Here is a 14,551-nt window from a genome sequence, read left to right as displayed (position 1 = left end):
TATGATTGTAATAAGGAATATTATATAAAAATAAGGAAAAACAGACAATACAAAATGCAGTAGAAAAAAGGACAAGATCCAAACTTCAAGAAGTAAAAGGGGAAAGTCATAAAATATTTTAAAAGCAAACAGACTGCTAAAGCTTAAAGGAAACATACTGTAGTATTTCTAAGAGGAAAATGAATATCTGAACAAAATTTTTAACACATACATAGATATTATGCTGAGTGGAGTTCCATATTAGTAGGTAAAAATATGCATATTAGAAAACTTTCAGGCAAAAATGTCTTCGTATTAATCATCAAAGAGAAAGAGAATTACAGAAGTATTGTTTTTTTAAAAAAAAAGAAAAAAGAAAAGAAAAATGAACAAGAAACTAGAACATAAAGCTACCCAAAGAGTCAATGAATATGTACAGTGGGTGGCCTCATTACTGATGAAAGAAATCCAAATTGAATAACACTACACCACACACAGTATGGCTAAAATTTAAAAGATTGACAATACCTAACATTTGCAACTCTATCTCATGAACTGCTGGTGGGAGTATAAATCAGTGCAACAACTCTAGAAAACATTTCGTCATTATTTCCTGAAGCTGAATATACCCATGCCACATTTCCCAGCAATTCTGCTCCTGGATATATTCTATGATTTCTAACAATAGAAAACATATATGTGTGCCTCAGTAAACAGACATCAGTTATGATGGCCAAAGACATGGTTCAGCCCAAATGTCCAATAGTAAAAGGATAAATAACGATAAACTTACACAATAGAGCAGTACATAACAGTGAAAAGTAAACAAAACACAGCTACATAACACAATGTGAATAAATCTCTCAAAATAATGTCAAGCAAAAGAAGACTGTTCTGGACACGCTTCACTTGCCCCGAAGATCCAATCTCCACCCCTCTCTGCTCATCTCTGTGCTGGGAGCCTGACCAGCGCAGATTTCTCCAAAAGGATCTCTTGTTCTCTGGTTTCCGGTCGGATCCCACCTATAAGAAGCAGGAGAGAGGGCAGGAGGACAGAGGAGAGGATGTCCGTTCCTTTGTCTCCCTCTGCCCAAGCATGGTGGGCGTGGTGGGCGTGGAGGGCATGGGTGGCCGGTCCCATGTTTGCTGCAGAGCAGCTCAACACAGTGACAGGGCTCAGGGTCCCTGTGACTGCCCGCCCCTCAGACCAGTGGGTCGGGAAGTCTCCCCACTCCCCCATTGTTTGTATCAATGCTGTAACCCCCACCTTGTTGATTTCCTTTAATCATGCACAAACCTTGTATATAGTCTCTTTATCAAACTCTTCTAAATCCTCCTTTTGGATATGTTGTTTCCTGCCAGGAATCTGACCCATGCAAAGCCAGACCCAAATGCTTACAAACTACACTGATATAAAAAGAGACAAAACTAAACTACAGTTCGAGGGAATGCATACATAGGTGGTGAAATTATAGAGAAAAGGAAGGAAGAAATTGGCATGAAAGTCAGGAGAGTGGTTAATTTATGGGAAGGGAGGGCATTCTGGGGTGCTGGCAATGTCCTGTCTATCTGGGTGATGGTTCAGAATTCTTTGCCTTATAATAATTTATTAAGCTGTACATTTATGCTTCATGTATTTTTACAGTGTGCTTGTCATTGTTCATGATAAAAACAGATCAGAGAAAAATAAAGTAAGGGAAATTTTACTTGACTGCCACATCCCATTAGATGAGCTTCTGTTTTAAGAACACAGATGTCAAGTGTATAATTTAATCAACCTCATACAGTTTGGAGAGAAAAGCAGAAATCCAGACTGTTGAAAACTGTTTCCTCTAATTATAGTGAGATTGAACCAGGAATATCAGTTTACAGGCCTGTAGATGATCTCGTTGGCCCAGAGAATAGAAGGAAATGTAAGAACACAGAGAAAGAGATGGAGTGTTTGAGCAAGAGGGCATAGTGGCCATGAAAAAGGAAGCTAAAAAAAGATTTCAGAAATACACAAAACCAAGTTTAGTATTGCAAAGGCATGTGGATGCAAAAGGGTACACAACAAATGTATGCTTACATCTGGCCTTGCGTTATTAACATGGAAACAATTTCACTTTGTATTTCATTTCAGTTATTAACTTCTGGATAATCCTCACGATATCTCAATAATTGATAGGTAGGTAGAAAATTCAAAACATTTTCTTGCCCAGAACCATAAAAGAAATTTCTAAACAAAGAAAAGTTATCAGAATACCGTCTATGTTAAGTGTGTTTGCTACAGGCAAGCTCGTTCCTTGCCCAAATTAAACGTAAAATGCAACATATTGGGAAAATAAATATAGGTCATGGGATGAACATGGACTATTTCAGTGCAGTCACATTAATGCCTTGTTAAGTCATGGTGTAATCTACTGTGGAGAAGAATTACAGGCTCTAATCTACTACCACTAGCTACATGTGTTCAAATCATGCGGACAGATTACATAAATAACCTACTAGTGTAGTAAGTGACATTCCAAATACTATTGTGCATAGCCTAATAAACCAAGAGACAAACACCATCTCTCGGAGAGTCTCAAAAATTGTCTATTGGCCTAAAAACTTGCTACAAAGTTTAAAAATAACAAAACATGGTCAGGATTATTAAAGCTTCTCTGTTGTGGAGAAGATAACATAGAACACATTTCACTCAGTGGAGGAAGCCTTAGTTCATAGCTGAGTTGGGAAATATCCTTCTGTATTCCTTGGTGGGCTTAGGGTGGTTTAAGTCCTGTGGCCATAGCACCAAACTGGAACACACTCTGCTCTAAAAGCAACATATCTACATTTGTTTCATTAATCCAAGATATCTTAGGAAGTAGAATTTTTCACAAGTGAATATTTTGTCATACTCCTTTGATCCTTCCAAGAGAACTAAATTGCATTCAGGATTTTTAAATGTTGTGTAGCAATTTAACTGCCACCTGAAATGCCAGATTTTTTTTTACTGTCATTTGTCTTTTTTAATTTTTTAAAATGTTAAATTTCATTTGATTTTGGAATAGATAATATTTGTACATGGTATAAAACTCAAATGCACAAGGTGTTCTGTGTGAAATTTCCCCCCCAGGCCTCTTCCTCAGCAACTGGTTCCCAATCCATAAGCCGTCTGTGTAACTGAGAGGCCATCTCAGAAATCCAGACCTCAGTCTCCCCCTCTGCACTCTGAGATAATAATATTGGAGGACCTCACTTGCTTCTCCATAAAGACCCTTACAAACAAATTCAAAGAGGCCCTCAAGGTCACTGGGCATGTTGGGAGATGCACCATTTCATGAGAGCAACAAGGCTTAAATGAACTGACCAGCCCAGTGTGGTCACTGGGTCAGTGCGGTCATCACGGACTGGATTATGCAGCATCCCACAGGGGTCAGGGTCTTTCTGAATCCTTAAACCCACCTTAGGAAGATTTTTCCATCAGCAAAGGAGTTTGCTGTATTCATCCCTGTGTTGTCCCATTAAGAAGCATTACTCTCCCCACCACTGTTGACTGAGAACCAGTTGTATAGAGTCCACAAGGTTCCATAAGATCAGTGTTTGTCAGTATGGTTGCCCTGGGTATATGTATCCACGTTTGACATTTTACCTACTTCTTGTGGTACAAATTCACAATTTTGTGATGTAAAATGAAGACTATTTCTTACACCAATTTTATTGATTGTTTGGTATTATTGACCTTACCTTACTTCAACAAGAAGGGTGACAGATTTAAATGGGGTGAAATTTGATTGAATTTTCAATGCTCATCAGTCATTGCTAAAGAACGGCTCCCAAAACTTAGGATGCAAAGAAGATAACTTGGAGATTGCAAAGGATACACACCGAAGAGACGTAATGATTTCCTCTGGGCTGAGAAAGGAGGCTTGAGGATGTATTTTGCATTCTTCTTGCCCATCTGCATTTTTCCCTAAATAAATGTATAATTCTTCTGTAATATGAAGAAATAATCAGCTCTTAAACTATATAAGAACTATTGTTCCCATTTACAGGTAGCAAAACTGAAGCAGTGATGGCTTGAGTGACTTGCCCATTGTACCTCAGAGATTCAGTAGGAAAATGGAATTTCAGATGGGGTCCTCCAGGTCTGAGTCTATTTTTTAGCCCACTGACTTTGCTGTCTTTTATAAGAACGCTGTATCTTGAAAGCATCTCTTGAAGACACCTCTGAGGTTAATGCCTTAGAAAAACCAATCAAACATAATGACTTTGATAGAGACCATTTCACATTACTTTTACCAATCTATTTTTCTTGGTTCACGCTCTCAAAAATGTCTAACTTTCCCCAGTGACACTGTTCACACTGATTAGTTTTTAACAACATAGGCAAAGATTTAAGCTGATCATCTATGAGGCAAAAAGAAAATGACAGTAGAATTCAATTCTCTGGGATAGACAGAAAATATGCAATACATCTCCATATTAGGAACCATCAGGACTGCATTACCCAGCAACAACTATGACAGCTAAAGGGGACAATGCTGACAGTCTCATGAGATCCTTGGAGTAACCTCTCTCCTCCTCCACCTCCACTCCACCCCAACTAATCCCCAGACCATTTTTTGTAGCTCTTAAAGTTGTCAATATAAGTGGTTCCAAAGCCCTGAAGTGTGAATTTTGTGGTGAAGAGAAATAGGAAATATGGAATTTCTAGAGGATAGAGAATTCTGGTGACGTATATTTAGTCTAATCTCCTCACAGACAGAACATTTAAAAAGACAAAACTTTGAACTCATTAACAGGTGGTGGGCTTTGCTTCTTAAGGATTTGTATTTCCATGGAAAAGTAAAACCATTTGTCTAGTTTACATAATAATTTTTCCAGGAGAGAGGAGTTGGAGTAGAATTGGGGTCCCCCTCAAGGAGAAATGTAGGAAAGGGATCTGTAAGTGATTTACAGCTGCTCTGTCACCCCCTCTCATTAGAGTTGCCATCACTCCTCAAACGCGGGTGTCCCCCTCCTCCAGGTCATTGTTCCCATGAGATAGAATTTGTCTCTACTTCATGTGGCAACTGACCTGCCCCGAATCCAGAGAACTAGAGTAAGATGGATTGAGCTGGTGCGACCTTCCACCTGCCAGGCTACCTGGAGACAGGGATTAGGTCCTAAGGAGAAAATCAACAGGCTAATTCAGATGTGATAAGTCAGAGATGTTCAGCACATCCCACTCCTCAAGGATGAGATGCAAGACCAACATGCAAATAGGTCCAAGAACATCCTACAGGCCTGACTATGGGATGGAGCTAAGAATCAGGGGCAGGAGAAGAATGGAGAACAGCTGGTCAGAGATGAGCATATAAAGTGTCTGTGCAACTTTGGATCGGGGAGTCCATTGCTTGTCTTTACCTTAGCAGTGGACAGAATACCCAGGGTTGCACCTGACAGGCTTAAAACAGATTCTACTGTTTTTAAGAATGTCCTCTACAGCTTCATCTCAAAAGCCAGTAGGAATTGTTAGATCCATGTACTATGCAAAATTAAAGTGCAGTTATTTCCCCGGAACTCTACTTTTTCTCTACTTACCATGTGTATCAGTCAGACTCCTGGTTGTAAGCAACAGAATAGACACTGGCTGCTAAAGCAAAAACATTGTGATAATCCACAGAAGTGTTGGTTGGGAGGCCTTGAAACCAAGGCCCAAGGAGGAGCTTGGGCACAATGTCAAAAACCATGGTGCAGATGGCCTACTAATATGGTCCTACCAAAGACTAGAGGAGCCTGCTATGGCCACTGCCACCTCTGCACCAGCCAGCGAGAAGCTGCACCTGGGCCTGTGTGCTCACACTGCTCCCTCTGGAACAGCTTCTCTCATAGGTATTTCTGATGGCTGAATCCTAGGACACATGCTACACTTTACCTGCAAAAGAGGCTGTAAACTTGAAGTTTGACTCTACACTAAGGATGTGGGACTCAAAAATAGAAACTTCTCCAAATACAGAAAAAACAATTCAGAAGGTAATGGGCAATTTTGACAGGAGTACCAAGATAATTCAATGGGGAAAAATACTCTTTTCAGCAAATGGTGCTGAATAACTGGACATCCACGTGCAAAAGAATGAAGTTGGAATCGTTCCTTACTCCACAGGCAAACCTTTACTCCAAGCGGAGTGTAGGCCTAAATGTAAGAGCTAAAACCATAAAACTCTTGAAGAAAACAAAGGAGCAAATCTTTGTGACCTTGGGTTAAGCAGAGCCTTCTTGGATATGGCACCAAACGCATAAGTACCAAAAAACAAAACAATTAATAGGATTTCATCAAATTAAAAACTTTTGTCCTTCAAATCATACCATAAAGAAAGTGAAAATTAAAAGATGCTCAGCATTGCTAATTATTAGAGAAATGCAAATCAAAACTGCAGTGAAGTATCATCTCACACCTGTCAGAATGGCCACCATTAAAAAGTCTACAAATAACAAATACTGGAGAGGGTGTGGAGAAAAGGGAACCCTCTTACACTGTTGACAGGAATGTCAATTGGTGCAGCCGCTATGGAAAACAGTGTGGAGGTTCCTTAAAAAACTAAAAATAGAACTACCATGTGATCCAACAATCTCACTCCTGGGCATATATTCAGACAAAACTAATTCAAAAAGATATGTGCACCCCAATATTCATTGTAGCACTATTCACAATAACCAGGACTTGGAAGCAACCTAAAGTCCATCAACAGATGAATGGATAAAGAAGATGTGAGATATATATATATATATATATATATATATATATATATATATATACCATGGAATACTACTCAGCCATAAGAAAGAATGAAATAATGCCATTGAAGCAACATGGATGCACCTAGAGATTATCATAGTGAGTGAAGTAAGTCAGACATAGACAAATATCATATGATATCACTTATACGTGGAATGTAAAAAAGGACACAAATGAACTTATCTATGAAAGAGAAACAGACTCACAGTCATAGAGAACAGACTAGTGGTTGCCAAAGGGGAGGGGGGGTGGGGGAAGGAAGGACTGGGAGTTTGGGATTAGCAGATGTAAACTATTATATGTAGGATGGATAAACAACAAGGTCCTACTGTATAGCACAGGGAACTATATTCAATATCCTAAGATAAACCATAATGGAAAAGAATATGAAAAAGAATGTATACATATGCATAACTGAATCACTTTGCTGTACAACAAAAATTAACACAAAATTGTAAATCAACTATTCTTGGAAAAAATAAATTTTAAAAAAAGAAAGTGAAAGATGACACACAGAAGAAGAAAAAGAAATTACAAATCATATATATATCTTGATTGTTTCCTCTTTGCCTGGTTGGTAAGGGAAGGATTCCCACCCTAGAGTTACGAGGATGGCGGAACATGCAACACCCAACACAGAGCAGATGAGATAAACAGCAGCTGATGAGCCACATACACTCACAGCCCAGGGAGGAGGACACTTGCCCTGTAGGGCCACACAGCTTTGCACAGAGGAGCAGAGGGAACCATCAGGAGCTCTGGAGCTTAACTTTGTGCCATCAAGAGGGTGGATGTTTTCTGGTTTCGTAGAAATGATGTGATTGATTTATTTGAATAATTCCATGGGCTGGCAGGAAATTGAAACCTGCTACTCAAGAATAAGCAGGCACCACATTTGGTCCATTTGACAAGAAGTGTTATTTGGCTATGGGATCTTACACATGGAGCAGAGTTAGGGCATTCAAGGCCCTTTTAATTTTTCCAGGGTTCGAGACAGCACATGATATTGAACCTTAATTTCACGCCTTACACCACCAGAAGGCACCAAGTCTTACAAGGGACTTGTATCCAGGATATATAAAGAACCCTTACAACTGAACAATAAAAATGCAGATAACTCAGTTTAAAAATGGGTACAGGATTTCAATAAACATTTCTCCAAAGAAGATATACAAGTGGCTGATAAGCATGTGAAAAGATGCTCAACATTATTAGCCATTAGGAAAATGCAATGAGATACCACTTCATACCTACTAGGTTGACTATAATAAAACACACACACACACACACACACACACACACACACGCACCCAAACAGTCGGCAAGGAAGTAGAGAAATTGGAGCCCTCATACATTGCTGAGAGGAATGCAAAATGATGCAGCTGCTTTGGAAAATAGTTTGGCAGTTCATCAAAATGTTAAACATAGAGTTACCTATGAAACAGTAATTTCACTCCTAAGTATATACCCAGCAGAAATGAAAACATATGTCCACACAAAAATTTGTACATGAATGTTCATAGCAGCATTATTTGTAACAGCCAAAAAGTAGAAGCAACCCACATGTCCATCAACTGTTTAATAGATAAATAAAATGTGGTTTTTTTCATGCAGTGGAATATTATTAGGCAATTAAAAGAATAAATTATCGATACTCCAACATGGATGAACTTTGAAAACGTGCTAACTGAAAGAAGCTAGTCACAGAGAACCTACTGTACAATTCAATTTATAAGAAATATCCAGAACAGGAAAATCTGTACAGACAGAAAATAGATTATTGGCTGCCTATGGCAGGGGGTGGGGGAGTGTGAGGAGGGACTGCTAGTGGTCATGAAGTTTCTATTTGGAGGATGGAAATGCTTTAAAATCGATTGTCAGGATGACTGCACAACTCTGTCAATGTATTAAAAACCATTAAGTTGTACACATTAAATGGATGAATTATATGGTATGTGATTTATTGAGATACAAAGTTCTTATTTTTTTTTAAAAAACGTAATGAGTAGCCTGAATATGACTGATGCAAGTGGTTTAACCATTCTCAAATATCTATTTGAATCTTTTACTTTAAAATATCTTAACAAAATTTGGAAAGCCCTCTCTATGGCTGATTGATTAGTATATATTCCCTTATAAATCTCCTATAATCTTGTCAAAGTTGTTATTGATGGCAACAGTGAAAAACACAGAAGTTAAGAAGGTAGGTGAGAACTGCAATTTCACTTTTTAACCATCTGGGAAAACAAGATTTGGGGACTAGACTGAATATTTCTTTTAGAGAAAGAAGGTTAATAGAGACCATCTAAATGAGGAAATTGCACCTCAAAAATGTTAACTAGATTTTCCAAGGTCACACAGCCATAAGATGAAGGCGTTGTGTACTGTGGAGGCATAACATAGCATCTGTGGTAGCCAGCTTCCATGGTGGCTCCCAGTAATCCTCGCCTCCTGGCACTTACAACTTATGTAGCCCCTCCTCTCTTTCCCATCACTCGTTCCGGGGGAAGCTCACTGGATGTCGTGATGGCACTCAAGCTACCTATGGGGAGGTCCAGGTGTCATGGAACTGAACCTTGCTGATGACCACATGAGTGGAGCTTGGATGCATACCCTCTCCCAGTTGAGCTTTCAGATGAGACTACAGCCCCAGCTGAAAGGTTGATTGCAGCCTCATGAGGCCATGAGCCAGAACCATCCAGCAAACCACTCTGAACTCCTGCCCCACAAAAATAGTGAAATAATAAATGGGTGTAAGATACCAGGTTCGGGGGAAGTTTATTACACAGTAACAGATAACTATATGCCATTTATGCTCTTTCCACCCTGAAAGCTACTTCTTATCTGGGAACTGTTAAATATTTACAATGATTTTTCAGGCTGCATGAGCTAAAATCCAAACCCTAGTCACTCTGTTTGGGTAGGACTTTGATTTACATTTCTCCATTTAAGGAGAGGAAAATTAAATATCACAATATTTGAGCAATTTTTTTCAATCTGTCTAGGAGATTTTTGCTATACAATGAGAGCAAGGCACTGCATTGTAAGTAGGACAACTTCTCAGGTAAATTGTTTCTGCTTTTGTTGCCAAGGTAATTAAATCGAATCATATATGTCCCTTCTGGTGGAGCCTCCAAATCTTCATTGAAACAGCCTGGTGCTGTGTACACTGCCTCCTGCTCTCTGTGCTGTCTGTTAGCAATTCCACCCATGTTTCTAAATCCACTCTGATGGAATTTCCCAAGAGCCACCCAATATTACTAACAAACCAAGAGACAGACAGAAGGAAAAATATGGAAAGAAGTCAGTATATTTTATCCTCCACATTGTGGAAGCAAAACCTACAAGGGGAGAAATGTGTTCCCAGTAAAGTTCACTACTACTTACATCACAGCCCTCCTGGCCTCTCCCCTCACTTACTGGAGACTCCAGCACTGCCTTGGTCTCCTTTTTCCCTCTGTCCATATCATCCTTCTCAGTGACTTCACTAAAAACATAGACGCTACCAGGCAAGGATTTCCTGTCTCTCCTTCCACCAAACCTCCAACCCACCAGCTTCTGTATCCACAAGGGGACTCCCACCCATGCTCCAATCTGTGGTCAAGATCTCCACGTGTGCTTCACACTTCATCTCCTCTTAAATACTAAAGGATTTTACTGGGTCTGCAATTTCTCCCTCTCTTTATATTAAACCCAGAAGCATATCAATATGCCTTTATACCACGTCTCTGAAAATACTCTCTCTTAACCCCATATCCACCTCTGGCTGCTAGTGCATGCCTATGATTTCCTTCCTGGCCAAAAGCCCTCAAAGCAGATGTTGATTCTTGGTGTCCCTGTTTTGCCATGTTTCATTTTTGCCTTAACCCGCCTATACTCGGTCCCTAACCTACAATGGTTCAACTCATCATTTTTCAGCTTTACAATGATGTGAAAGTGATATGCATTCAGTAGAAACTGTACTTTGAATTTTGATCTTTCCCAAGGCTAGTGATATGCAGTACAATGCAGCGGCTTCCTGTCAGCCACACCACTGTGAGGGTGAACAACTGGTACACTTACAACCACTCTGTACCCTCACAAACATTCTGTTTTTCACCTTCAGTACATTATTCAATAAATTACATGAGAGTTTCAACACTTCATTATAAAATAAGCTTTGTGTTAGGTGATTTTGCCCAACTGCAGGCTAATGTCAGTGTGCTGTGTACATTTTAGGTAGGCTGGGCTAAGCTGTGACGTTCAGTATGTAGATTAGATGCATTTTTGACTTACAGTATTTTCAACTTATGATGGGTTTATTGGGGTGTAAATCCATCTTCTTGAGGAAGATCTGTAGTTAAGTTTTGACTCTATTATTCCATTGATATTACTTTTAGCAATTAATACTAAATACCACATGTTTTGCCATTTCCACTGGACATTTTCCTATCCTCATCTTACTCCATCTCATATTCAATCTGGTAATCACTCTCTTCTTATCAAAATCCTCTCCTCCCTTGCTTCCTAGGACACCACACCATCACACTCTTCCTCCTACCATTCAGGCCACTTCCCCTCAGTCTCCTTTCCTGACTCCTTCTCTTCTACCTGCTTTCTAAATATTGCCATTTCTCAGGGCCCAAGGACATCTCTTCTCTGTCCTGAAAATCACTCATCTACTCCCAACATATGAAAATACCTATAAATGCCAAAGAATCTCATACTTATGCCTCCAGATTCAAATACCCAACTGTCAGCTTGAGAGCTCTACTTGCCATACATACATATTAAACTTCACATGTCTAAGGAATAACTCTTAATTTTCAAACAAATTACTGTCTCAGGCATTCCCATCTACCTAGATACTCAAGCCTGAAACTAACTGGGATGTTCTCTGTAATTTCTCCCTCTCCCTGAACCTCCATCCACATGCAATTCAACAGCAAGTCCTCTAGAGCCTACCTCCAAAGTATGTCTTGAATCCATGCACTTTGTGTCAAATTCCACCCACCTGTAATACTGCAACACGTCCCTTTTTCAGATTTTCCCCCTCCACTCTATTCCCCGTACAGTTGCCAGAAAAATCATCCAGGAACATGACACTTAACAATCTCAATAACAAACTCATAACTCTCTACCCACATCTCCAACCTCACCTATGCCACTCTCCTCACTTGTGAACTATGATCACATGAGCTTTTATTTCCTGGAGTAAATCATAGTCTCTCCTGTCTGGGAGCTCCACAATTACCATTATAAATCATAAATCATTGAACAAATCCCAGAGGGGAGGCCACTTGTTGAGTGGGAAGAGCATAATGGCGTATTAGTTATCTATTGCTATGTAACAAATGTCCCCAATGTCATTCTCTCTAAAGTGAGCTCTCACCCCTGTCCCATCCACCAGGCTCTTTACCTGATTAGTTTCTTATTATCTTATATATTTTAGATTAAATATCTCTAATTTTCTGAGCACATCTCAGGTCTCTTATTCTTTCTTTTTATAAGTTCTTTACAGTTTATTTACTTGTCTATTGCACCTCTGCCCCTACTAGACTCTTAACCCCATAGCAAATCACCATGTCACCTTTATTCATTCTAAACCCGGTGCCTAGAACAGTGCTGTGAATATATTAAGCCCTTATTAATATTTGTTGAATTAACAATAATGGTAAGGCAATATGAGATTCATAGAATCAAAAATATTCAGTTTAAGAACTGTAAATTCAAAAGACCTTTATAAGCAAATTGGTCATTCTTTTGCAAAAGATACATATGTTATCAGTATGCCTTGCACTTAAGAAGTTTATGAAACACAATAATGCAAAATTACTACATTCCCATTGCCACCAGCCACATATTTGTGAACATGTGGGTACAAGGTTATGTTTATTTCTTAAAAGTCCTTTTCTACAATTCTAATTCCTGTTTTCAGCACCTTCTAATTTAGATTAACTGGGACCTGTCCCTTCAAACACTCTTGATTCACCTTAGAGTATTTGACCTTAAAAGGCCACCTATCAGAAGCCTAAAAATATCAGCCCCAGATACAGAGGCTTGCTTGTCTCATTTCTTTAACCACTAAATTAAATGATAAATGAAAGCAGCTCTAAGGTTGGGGGAAGGACTATCAAAAGTCTTACTTGTAAAGCAGAATTGAAGTTGAAAAAAGAGGCAGAATGAGACACATTATACAGGCATCAGCAGCCATAGGGGAATCCTGCCAAAAAGTTGAAAATAGATTCTCGAGGGTGACCTTTGTTTTGTTTTGTTTTTTTGCGGTACGCGGGCCTCTCACTGTTGTGGCCTCTCGCGTTGCGGAGCACAGGTTCCGGATGCGCAGACTCAGCGGCCATGGCTCACGGGCCTAGCCGCTCCGCGGCATGTGGGATCTTCCCGGACCGGGGGCACGAACCCGTGTCCCCTGCATCGGCAGGTGTACTCTCAACCACTGCGCCACCAGGGAAGCCCAAGGGTGACCATTTTTAGTCTATTTTATTTCTTTTTATTACCCTTCCCAGGTAACAAACAACTTCAACTGATATGAACCCTTTTCATAAATGCAGCTTGTAATACGTTCTATTTATAGTCTTATTTTATTTGATTTAATTATTCTCCTATAATTCTCCTGGTATTAAAAGTCCTTTTGATGGTTGTTCTCTTTTCCATTCCAAAGTCATTAATCTCTGTTCCCTACCTGATATGAGGGATGCCCTGTGAGTGGCAGCCTTCTTTATAGAGAGCAGGGAAGGACTTGGCAGCCATTCCAAAGTGTCAAACGAGATGGCCTGAAGAATGCTGCAGAAAAGTGTCACCAAATGGGGACGTGACGTCACACTAATGAGACTGCCTCCTTGTCATCCACTAATAAAATTCTCTGATATGTACCTCATGAGAGAAAGATTTGCTAGGAGGGAGGTGTGTTGGGTAATTTCTTTTGTACATTTTATATGACTTTCACAGTCTTCAAACTCTCAAAGGCATAGAGATTGCCTTAAAAATGCAAATAATGAGAAGAGATTTTTTAAAAGACTGTATTATTTTGAATTAAAACACAGTGCCCTTTTGAGAATGATATTATTTTCTAACATCTTGGAGTACCTTCTATACACCAAACTTTTACCACAAAATTGATGCTTTTTATTCATTTCTAAGGTATATCTGAGAGTATGCCACAATATTAATTTGAACTATGTCATTACCTTAAAACATATGATTAGGTATTCAATTCTCTATTCTCTTGTTTCATTTAGTCTCTTGTTGAGTTCAATTTGTTCAGTTCAATAGACATTTCTTAAATGCCTACTATGTGCAGGCACAATTTCCAGTACTTAAAACTAAATTAAAAAATTAAGTTTCTCAATTGCATCTAAGAGACATGAAATAGTTCACAGTCCTCCAGGAAAGAGAGAAAAGTGGATGATAGTGGTCATGAGAGTGTCCACAAGCCTTCATTCCCCTGTGATTTCTCTGGGCCCAAGTCTTTCACCTGAATCCTAATCTGTTTCTTCTAACCCATTAAGATCTCCCATCTTCACTTCAAAATCAGGGTGCTCAGAACAGATTTTGCCATTCTTCCCAACCCCATTCTAGTTCCCATTCCTAGATTCCTAAATATCAATAATAACCATCAATGAGCACATATATGTGGGAGGCACTGCATTAAGTGTGTTACACAGATTATCTGATTTAATGTTCAAAATATTCCTATAAACTAGGTTATATTATTAGCCTATTTTACAAATAAGGAAACCAAGACTTAGACAAGCTAAGTAACAAGCCCAAATAACTAGCAAGTGGTAGATGTGGGCAGGTGATGAAAATCAGACTCTAGGGCTACACTGT

Source organism: Monodon monoceros, unplaced genomic scaffold, assembly GCF_005190385.1.
Source record: "Monodon monoceros isolate NGI ecotype Baffin Bay Population unplaced genomic scaffold, NGI_Narwhal_1 Super_Scaffold_3, whole genome shotgun sequence".
NCBI lineage: Eukaryota > Metazoa > Chordata > Mammalia > Artiodactyla > Monodontidae > Monodon > Monodon monoceros.
Note: the sequence above shows the minus strand (reverse complement) of the source record.